The sequence below is a fragment of the Psammomys obesus genome, unplaced genomic scaffold, assembly GCF_907164565.1.
Source record: "Psammomys obesus unplaced genomic scaffold, mPsaObe1.curated_primary_1811, whole genome shotgun sequence".
NCBI classification, from domain to species: Eukaryota; Metazoa; Chordata; class Mammalia; order Rodentia; family Muridae; genus Psammomys; species Psammomys obesus.
In genome coordinates this window covers 18,075,738-18,085,679 of record NW_026585689.1, presented here as the reverse complement: position 1 = coordinate 18,085,679, position 9,942 = coordinate 18,075,738, and positions in this window count along the sequence as shown.

The following is a 9,942-nucleotide window of genomic DNA, read 5'->3' as shown; positions in this document are numbered from 1 at the left end:
TTCCTTCCTTCCTTCCTTCCTTCCTTCCTTCCTTCCTTCCTTCCTTCTTTCTCCACTTCCTGATTGTAGCTCCTCCCTACTCTCTTTCTTGTCTCACATTCCCTCTCTTATTCCTCTAATCCCCCTCTCCTACTACTCCAAAAAGAGGAGGCCCACCTACCAACCCACCGCAGTTTCTCAGGACTGAGCTCATCTTCTTCCCGTGTGGGCTGGAGAGGCAGCCCTGCCAGGGGGCAGTAATCAGAGAGCATGCAGCAGAGTCCATGTCAGAGACAGTCACCGACATGAAGCTCAAGCTGCCCATCAGCTATATCAATGAATGGGGACTAGGTCCAGTCCATGCATGGTCCTTGGTTGTTTTGTTTTTGAGAAGGGGGTTTTCTATGTATCCCAGGTTGGCTTTGAATTCATGACACCTCTCATCACACTGTCAAGTTTCCATCACCATGCCTGGCTTTAACATCTCTTACCATCATATCAAAACAGTGTCCCATGTTCCTTCCATGCAATACCTTTGTTCACAGATCCTAACCTTCTTCAAACAACTTTGTAAATTAAATCCATACCTCCACTTCATTTTTTTATCAGTCAGCAAAAACATATAAGTGAGTTTCTAAAGCGATTATGTAATTTTTGTTTCAGTTTTGTACCTGAGTAAGATCCTTCCTTGAGGTTCTTACCCCATTCTAGAAATCTTTTTACAGTGCCTAACTTAACTGCAACTTCCTTAATTGCAACAAACTTCTATAATGCACAGATATTCTTAGGAAGACTTTCTTTTCTTCCCTTTTCCTTTTCTTTCTTTCTTTCTTTCTTTCTTTCTTTCTTTCTTTCTTTCTTTCTTTCTTTCTTTCTTTCATTTTCTTTTTTTCTGGAGACAGGTTTTCTCTGTATTTGGCTGTTCTGGACATCCTTGTAGATACAGCTGGCCTGGAACTCACAGAGATCCAGCTGCCTCTCCCTCCCCGGAGGCTGGAACTAAAGGTGTGCGCCAGCAAGCCTGGATTTGGGACTATCTTCTCTTGTCTCTCTTACCCCTGGTAGAAATTTAACCAGCATAGTAGTTGCAGGTGACTTTATTTTTTTTTAAACCTCAAGGATATGAAGTAAGAATGATATTATTCCAATTTCTTCTTGCCACATCCAAAATAACATCCTTCGGTGTTCCATCAAACTAAAGGCAAAAACATGGCTAACACTTTCACATATATCAGCTACTCCCCAATTCTAGATACTCCTCTCTAATTTATATCTCAATGCATATTTTATAGACTCTCCTAGTAACATCTACGGATGATTCAGCTCTGCAGGGGCTCTCTTGACTTCTCATCTTAATTCAGACTGTATCTCCAGAGTCATCAAATTTTGTTCACATTCAATCTCCTGTCCTTTTCTGTGCTTGCCACATTATTTTTTTTCTGATATCTTGTTTGTTAAAATCTCATAATGCTTATTGTTGACATCAAATTCTAGTCTGTTGAAATTTCTATATTTCAGAACATTGGTTATCTTTCAAAATTTTCTTGTTTTTCTGTCTATATTAATTATGTCCTCATATTAAAAATTCTCTTTTCAATATTATAAACTTCCTGGAGTCTCTTTTAGTGCGACTACTTGGCTGAATCTTAGTTCTGGAAATAAGTCTACCAATCAATTGTCTGCTTCAACCGAAGCAGTCAAGCAAAGTGCAAGATGTGACCACCTGGGATCTTCCAATCTCACTATGAATTAACAGCTCTTGAACTTAATGGGCCCCTTAGCCCTGCTCCGTAACCTTGTTGAATGTCCTTGTAAAACAGCTGCTGATAATTCCACTTAAATAATGCCTTTTCCAAACCTTTTTGATGCTTCTAAAATTTCCATCTTCCTAACATCCATCATCAGTTTCAGTAATTACGTACATCCTGATTCCCTGAAAGCAGAGAATGTCTTAGTTGATTACTTTCTAAACCTCTTGATAGCAAACTGCCTACACCCATCCATGTCCTGCCCACATGTGTTAGGATCTCAACTTTGCCCAAAAGACTATAAGATCCTCTCTCTTCATTATTACCTCCTGAATCCTATTGACTCTCTTCGTTTAGTTTTCCTTTCAGGATTCTTCCCTTTAAACAACACAGAAACACGAGGATTCCCACTGGACTCCTTAGCTGCCGTGTTTTACCTCCTGTGTATTCAGACTTCTAAAAATGATTGATCTCCACATATCACCATTTTGTTACTTCCTAGCCACTCTTCAAATATTCAATTGAGCATTTTTGCTGCTGTTCTCTCTACCATGTAAATTTCAGTGTCATATCTTTCTTGAGATAGGATGAAATAAGAACTGTGTATACACTGAATGTAGACAACAGCAAATTTGATGTTATATTATGATTGCCATAATCAACCTAATTGACATATCCATCACTTTATGTGGTTATCATTTTGCTTTCTCCCTCTTCTGTGATAAGAACAGTTAGGATCCATCTTCTTGGCCAGTTTTAAGCACACTAAAATACTGCTGGGAAACACAGCTGTGATGATATACAGTAGCTCTGCAGAACATCATCATTTTGAATAACTGAACATTTCTACTCTGTCACAAACATCTGCCTCATTCCCTTCTTTGCCCAAGCTGATTATTAACCATATTTACTCTTATGCATTGTTGTTTCATGAGTTTGGTGACTTTAGATTCCACATAGAATGGGGGACATGCAAGTTTCTTTTACTGTCTTCCTTTATCTTAATGTCCCCCTCCCGACTCATCCAATACTGCAAATGACATTACCTCCTACATTATGCCTGCATTGTATTTTATTGTATGTGCTTATGTTTAAGACTGTCTGCATATTGCGTTGATTTTACCTATTTATCTACTAGTAGAAATTTACATTGCTTTCATATAATGATTGTAGTAGATTTTGTATAAACGGACATGTGAGTCTGGATATCTCAGTGAGGAACTAATTTCATTTATGAGGGAAGTATAATTCAGGGTTTGCTGAATTTTATTTTAAGGTTTTAGGGAATTTTTATAATGTTTGTAGTAATTTTCACTAATTTCATTAGTACTCAGGGATTCCCTTCTTTTCACAACCTGGGAATAGACCATTTTGTATTTTTTAAATTATTTTTTTATATTAATTACAGTTTAATTTACTTTGTATTCCAGCTGTAGCCCCTCCTTCATTCCCTCCCAATCCCATCTTCCCTCCCTTGTCTCCTCCCTGCCCCTCTCTAAGTCCACTGATAGGGGTATTTTTAATAACCAATCTGACAGGTATACAGGAACATCTCATTATGGTTTGATCTGTATTTTCTGTGAAACTTGTGATGCTGATCATCTTGGCCACTCTTTATTTATTTATTTATCTATCTATCTATCTATCTATCTATCTATCTATCTATCTATCTATCTGTAGTGTATTAAGAAATGTCTTTCATTCCCGAGGGAGGGGACAACAGCTGGGATATAAATGAATAAACTGTAATTAATATATATAATAAAAATTTAATTAAAAAACAAAACAATAAAAAGAAATGTCTTTCAGGTGCGTTATTTACTTGTAAATTAGGTTGCTTTTTGCTATTGAGTCATACGAATGCTCTACGTATTTTGAGTTTCTCATTAACACATGATGCATGTATTTTCCCTAACGTGAAAGGTTTCATTTTGCTTCAGTTATTTTTGATTTTGCTGTAAAGCTTTTTTATTCACTTTGCTTTTGTTGCCTGTGCCTCTGGGTTTGCATCAAAACAGTTGTTGCCCTGACCACAAAGAGGAAGCCTTTTGTTCGTTTCACTCTTAGTGGTTTGACTCTTTCAGGTATGGTTTATTGTTTAGATTTTGAGTCATATTGTTTAGATTTTGAGTTGTTCTTTGTGTTCGATGTGAAATCAAGCTTCAGTTTTGCTGTACTCTCCATGGATAGTCACTTTCCCCTGCACCCTTTCTATTTTCTATTAATTTATTTTTAATGTTTACTGGTATTTCTTTTCAAAAAAAATTTTTTATTAATTATTTATTACAATGTATTCACTTTGTTTTCTGGCTCTGGCCTCCTCCCTCATCTCCTCCCAGTCCCTCCCTCCCTTCCTCTTCTCCTATGCCCTTCCCCCAGTCCACTGAAGGGGGGGTTCTCCTCACCTTCTTTCTGACCCTAGCCTATCAGGTCTCTCAGGACTGGTTGCATTGTTTTTCTCTGTGGCCTGGCAAGGCTGCACCCCCCAGGGGGAGGTGATCAGAAAGCCTGCCACTTAGTTCATGCCAGAGACAACCCTTAATAGGGCACCCTCTTGGAGACTGAGTCTATGGGCTACATCTGAACAGGGGTTTTAGGTCTTCTCCATGCATGGTCTTTGGTTGGGGTATCAGTCTCTGCAGGGCCTCCAGGGCCCAGTTTTTTTTTTTTTTTTTTTTTTTTTTTGCTTTTGTTGTTGTTGTTGTTTGTTTTTGTTTTTTGTTTTGGCTCTGTTCGTCTCCTTTTAGAGCCTCTGTCACCTCTAGGTCTTTAAATCTCCCCATTCTTTCATAGGATTCCCTGCACTCTGCCCAAAGTTTGACTATGAGTCTCAGCCTCTGCTTTGATACCTCGATCAGTACAATCTTTCAGAGGCCCTCAGTGATAGGCTCCTGTCTTGTTCCCTGTCTTTTCCTGCTTTCAATATCTATCGCATTGGTCCTTCTGAATGAGGATTGAACATCTTCTCTAGGGTCTTCCTTGCTGTTTACCTTCTTTAGGAGTACAGGTTTTTAGTATATTTATCCTATATTATATGTCTAATAACCACTTATGAATGAGTATATGTCATGTATGTCTTTCTGCTTCTGGGTTACCTCACTCAAGATGATCTTTTCTAGTTCCCACCATTTACCTGCAAAATTAATGATTTCCTTGTTTTGAATAGCTGAGCACTGCACCCGTTATTGAAGGCACTGCTTTTCTCTACTTGACTTTTTGGCCAAGATCAATTGATGATAAATCTATCTTCCTGTTTTCAGCTTTTCTAGTTTGTTCCTGTAGCCTCTGCTCTGCGTCTGTGTATGTAACAACTGGAAACTTTGGTGATTACACCTTTGTAATGTATTTGATAGTCAGAACATGGTATTTCTTGCTTTCTTTTTATTCAAAGTTTTATAGAACTCTAAACGAATTTAAGATTTTTTTTTCAATTTCTGTACCCATAGTTTTATAAGGACTATATATACCCCAAAAATTTTTTTTGGTGCTATAGACACTTAAAAATACAGTTTCATTCATGAATATAGGATGTCCTTTTATTAATCTGCCTCACTAGTTTCCTTCATGAATGCGTTATCATTTTTAGCATGTAACTTCTTTATTTTGTTAAAATATTGCTTCTGAATTTTACATTAGATTTTTCAGCAATTGTCAACATATAACGGTTTTCCTAATTTTTGCTTTGCTTTGTGTGTGTCTAAAGTATCACTAAATTTCATACATTAAATCTACATTCCCAAAACTTACTGAATTAGTAGTTCTAACAGATATCAGTTGTTGATTGTTGAATTTTTATTAACTTAGGATGATGCCATCCACAAATAGAGATAATTATATTTTTCTTTCCAGTCTGAACTTATTTTATATTCTTCCTCCAATTATTTTGGCAAGCACTTCCCCAAAATTCTGTTGAATCAGTGTCCTAAGAGTGGACATCTTAAACGGGAGGAGGTCCTCCCCAATCAGTGGACTTGGAAAGGGGCAGGAAGGAGATGAGGGAGTGGAGTGGAATTGGGATGGAAGGAGGGAGCAGACTACAGCTGGGATACAGAGTTAATAAACTGTAACTAATATTAGAAAATAAAAATGTAATTAAAAAAAGAAAAATATCTCATTGAATAGTTTCCTTCCACAGGCATTGGGTGAGCCCACTAAGTATTTATCTTAGAAAGGAAGATAAATTAGGAAACGGCTCATCATAAGTGTTCACATGAAATTATTTTGGTTCTTAATGTTTTCTATTTTGTTAATTTTTATATATTTATTCTTTTAATTTACTTTACATCCTTGTTACACCCCCATTCATTCTTCCTTCCCAGTCTCATCCTCTTTCCCTCACCACTCCCCCTTTACTCAGAAAAGGGGAGATTCTTTTCCATCTAGCCCAGCTAATCAAGTTGTACCAGGCCTGAGCATGTTCTTTTTGCCCTGTGGCCTGGCAAGGCAGTGCCACCAGGGGAAAGTGATCAAAGAGCCGGCAAGTGAGTCCATGTACAATGCAGTCCCCACTTCCCTTACTAGAGGACCCACATGAGTCCTAAGCTACCCATCTGTTCAATCTTTAGGGGGCCTAAGTCCAGTGCCTGCATGATCCTTGTTTGATTCTTCAGGCTCAGCAAGCCCGTCTGGACCCTGGTTAGTTGGCTCTAATGGTCTTCTTGTGGAGCTCCTGCCATTTCCAGGTCCTGTTCTCTTTTCTCCCACTTTTCCACAAGATACCCTATGAATCATCCAGTGTTTGGCTGTGAGTCTTGGCATCTGTTTTGAGGCACTGCTGGGTAGAGCCTCTCAGGGGTCAACTCTGTCAAGGTCCTGTCTGCATATTTAGCAGAGCATCCTTCATAGTGTCAGAGGTTAACATTCTCTAATAGGGTGAGTTGTCAGACGGGACAGGCATTGGGTTGTTGGACTGGACAGGTATTGGTTGGCTATTCCCTCGATCTCTGCTCTGTCTGTTCTATCTTTATCCCTGCACATCTTGTAAGCAGGGTAAATTTGGCATCAAAGATTCGTGGGTTGGTTGATGTTCCCCTCCCTCTGCTAGGAGACTAGTCTAGTTAGTGGGTGTCCTCTTCAGTCTCTCTTGCCTATGCTACTAGGAGTCTCTGCTTGAGTACCCATCATATCCTCCCTGTTGTCTTAGGCCTCCAGCTTGTCACAGAGATACCCCTTCCCTCAGTTTCTCTTTTCTCTACAGTCCTTCCCTGATGACTAAGTATGTTGAACATTTCTCTAAGTGTTTCTCTGCCATTCAACATTCCTCTATTGAGAATTCTCTTTTTAGCCCTGTACCCCATTTTTAAATTGGATTATTTGATTTGTGTTCGTGAGTTCTTTACATATTCTGGATATTAGCCCTCTGTCACTTATAGGGTTGGTGAAGATCCTTTCCCAATCTGTAGTCTTTCGTTTTGTTTTGATGACAGTGTCCTTTGCTTTGCAGAAGATTTTCAGTTTCATGAGGTCCCAAACATAGATTGTTGATCTTAAGGCCTGTGCTGTTGCTCTGTTCAGGAAGTTGTCTCCTATGCCAATGAGTTCAAAGTTCTTCCCCACTTTTTTTTTTTTTTACAGAGTTACTGTGTCTAGTTTTAGTTGAGGTCTTTAATCCACTTGGACTTTAGTTTTGTGCTGGGTGATAAATATGGATCTACTTGCATTTTTCTACATGTAGATATCCAGTTAGACCAGCACTATTTGTTGAAGATTGTTTCTCTTTTCTGTTGTATGGTTTTGGCTCTTTGTCAAAAATCAAGTGGCTATAGGTATATAGGTTTATTTCTGGGTCCTTGACTCTATTCCATTGATTGAGCAGTCTATTTTTATTTCTATGACTTGTCTTTATTCTTGCTAGTTTATTTTAAAACTAAGACATTTATATTTTCAGTGTAAATATTTAGCAAAACAAAACTCTCATAAGATCACCTTTTTACTACAGATTTTTTTGTTATATCTATCTTTGTGTTAATGTTTTTAAAGTCCCTCTCTATTTTGTTTATATGTATGAATGTGTATGTACAGTTGAATGCATTCAGAAACCAGAGAATTATGTCAGCTGTCTTCCTCTATCACTTTTTGCCCTGTTGTCTTGAGACATTATACTTTCTTGAATCAGAAGCTTGCTGTTTCAGCCACTTTTGCTGGCTAGTAAGCTCTCATGATCCATCTGTTTCTGCCTGCATTGCTGAGGTTAGTAGCATGCATAGCCATGCCCAGCATTTACATGGGTATTGGAGGTGTAAACTCAGGTCTTTGAGCTTACAGAGCAAGCATTCTTATCCACTGAGCCTCCTACCAATACATGAGATTCCTTTTTTATTTCTTTTAGGAATTAGGTGTTCAAGGTTATGCTGTTTAGTTTCTCTGTAGTTTTTGAGTCCCCTCCCCCTTTTTTTCTTCTACCATTGTTGACTTTTGAATTCAAGCTTTATTCTTGAAAAGATATTTATTCTTGAAAAGATATCTGAAATTCTTTTTTTCTTACTTTTGTCAAGAACTGTTTTGTAACCTTAGATTTATTTGTACCAGAGAATGTTCTGTGTGTATTTCAGGAATTTATACTCCTCTTGCTGTTGGTTTTAAAGTTTTGTCTATGTCTACAGTGCTAACTTAGCTTGTAGTTTGATTCAAATTAGTTAATTGATTTACTCTATGAGTTAAGTTGGCATTATTGAAGTCTTTTGTATTATTGCAATTTATATTTGATTCTCTTTGTAGAATGTCAACATTTATATATACTTAAGATATATAAATATGGTTTGAATATATTTATAATTATACTTTTGATGGAGATTACTTTTAACAACCTATTATACCAACAGGTTTCTAAAAAAGTTGTAACAAGGCCTGTTATATAGATTTCTTATGCTACCTTTGTTTTGCTTATTATTTTATTGGATATATTTTTCTATTTACCTTCCTTGTATTCTTTTGAAATCAAAGCATGGCTTTGTGATAGTATATTACTAAAACCTAATTGGTTTATTCATTCATCTCCCCTGTGCTTTTGATTTGAGGCTATAATAAATTTGTATTTAAGAAGCATACTTATTTCAGTATTGAAGGTAGTCTATCAAGGGATCAAGATAAAGAAAGAGCAGAAAGAAGAGAAAACATCACTATCATCATCACCACATCGTCATTCTTTTATTTTATTAGATTTTTCCTCTTTTAAAAATTCAACTCATGCCCCACCCCCTTTATCAGAATAAAGAGAGATGTACCTTTATGGTATCATTTAACTTCATCTCCTGTAAGTAATTTCATAGATGACACAATATAGTCTGTAGCACACTATAAAAATATTTTCTGCATTATATACAAACTAAAGGTAATTTGCTATATTTTAATAAAGGGAACATATTCAGGCAACTGAGATCTTGTTTAAATTGGAAAACCAATTTAAATCTTTGGGTTAATTTTGAGACTGCCTACCATTTTCCCCAACTTATTTTGAATATTATAAAGTAGGTTTACCCATGTTCACATTCTTCCTATCTACCTTAATTTTTCTGCACAATTATAACGATTAGACTCACTCTTCTTGTTTCTAAAATAAATGTTATTTTACAATGGTGTTTAGTATTTCAGTATAGAAGAAAAGGAAAAAGAAGAGGAGAGAAGAAGGGGGAGGGGAAGGGGGGGAACACTAAGAGTAATTGTGAGTTTATTGTATGATTTGCACTGAATCTGCCATCTATCTACCCATAGGCTATTGGTGTTAGAAAGCCACCATGTATAATTTTATGTAGTTTTTCCAGAGATCTTGGTAGTTTGATTGAACTAAATTTTGATGGCTAATGCTTTAAATTGCATACTGTCTTTGGGGGAATTTACATTTCTGTTGCTTTAATTATCAGGTCAATAGATATTTAAATCTGCTTGAGTATTCCTTGTGTCAAATAAGAGAAAACTCTCCAAACCAATACTACAGGCAATGAAGATTCCTTTAAAACTGTAGCCTTTCACCTATCCTCTAGGACACAACTGACAGACATATCCTATTCTATGTGGCAGCAAGAAGAATAATTAAAGAAAGTTGATATAGATGGAAATAGGCATGGAATGGACATTTTATCATTAGCTGAGGCCAGCATATGAGTTTTACTTAAATCCAGGATCAAAACAAAACAAAACCACAACCAAAAACTTTAACTTGGGATTTCAGAGTGGCAAAAATCCAGGTAATTTCCTGACATTTGGGGAGTATATATTA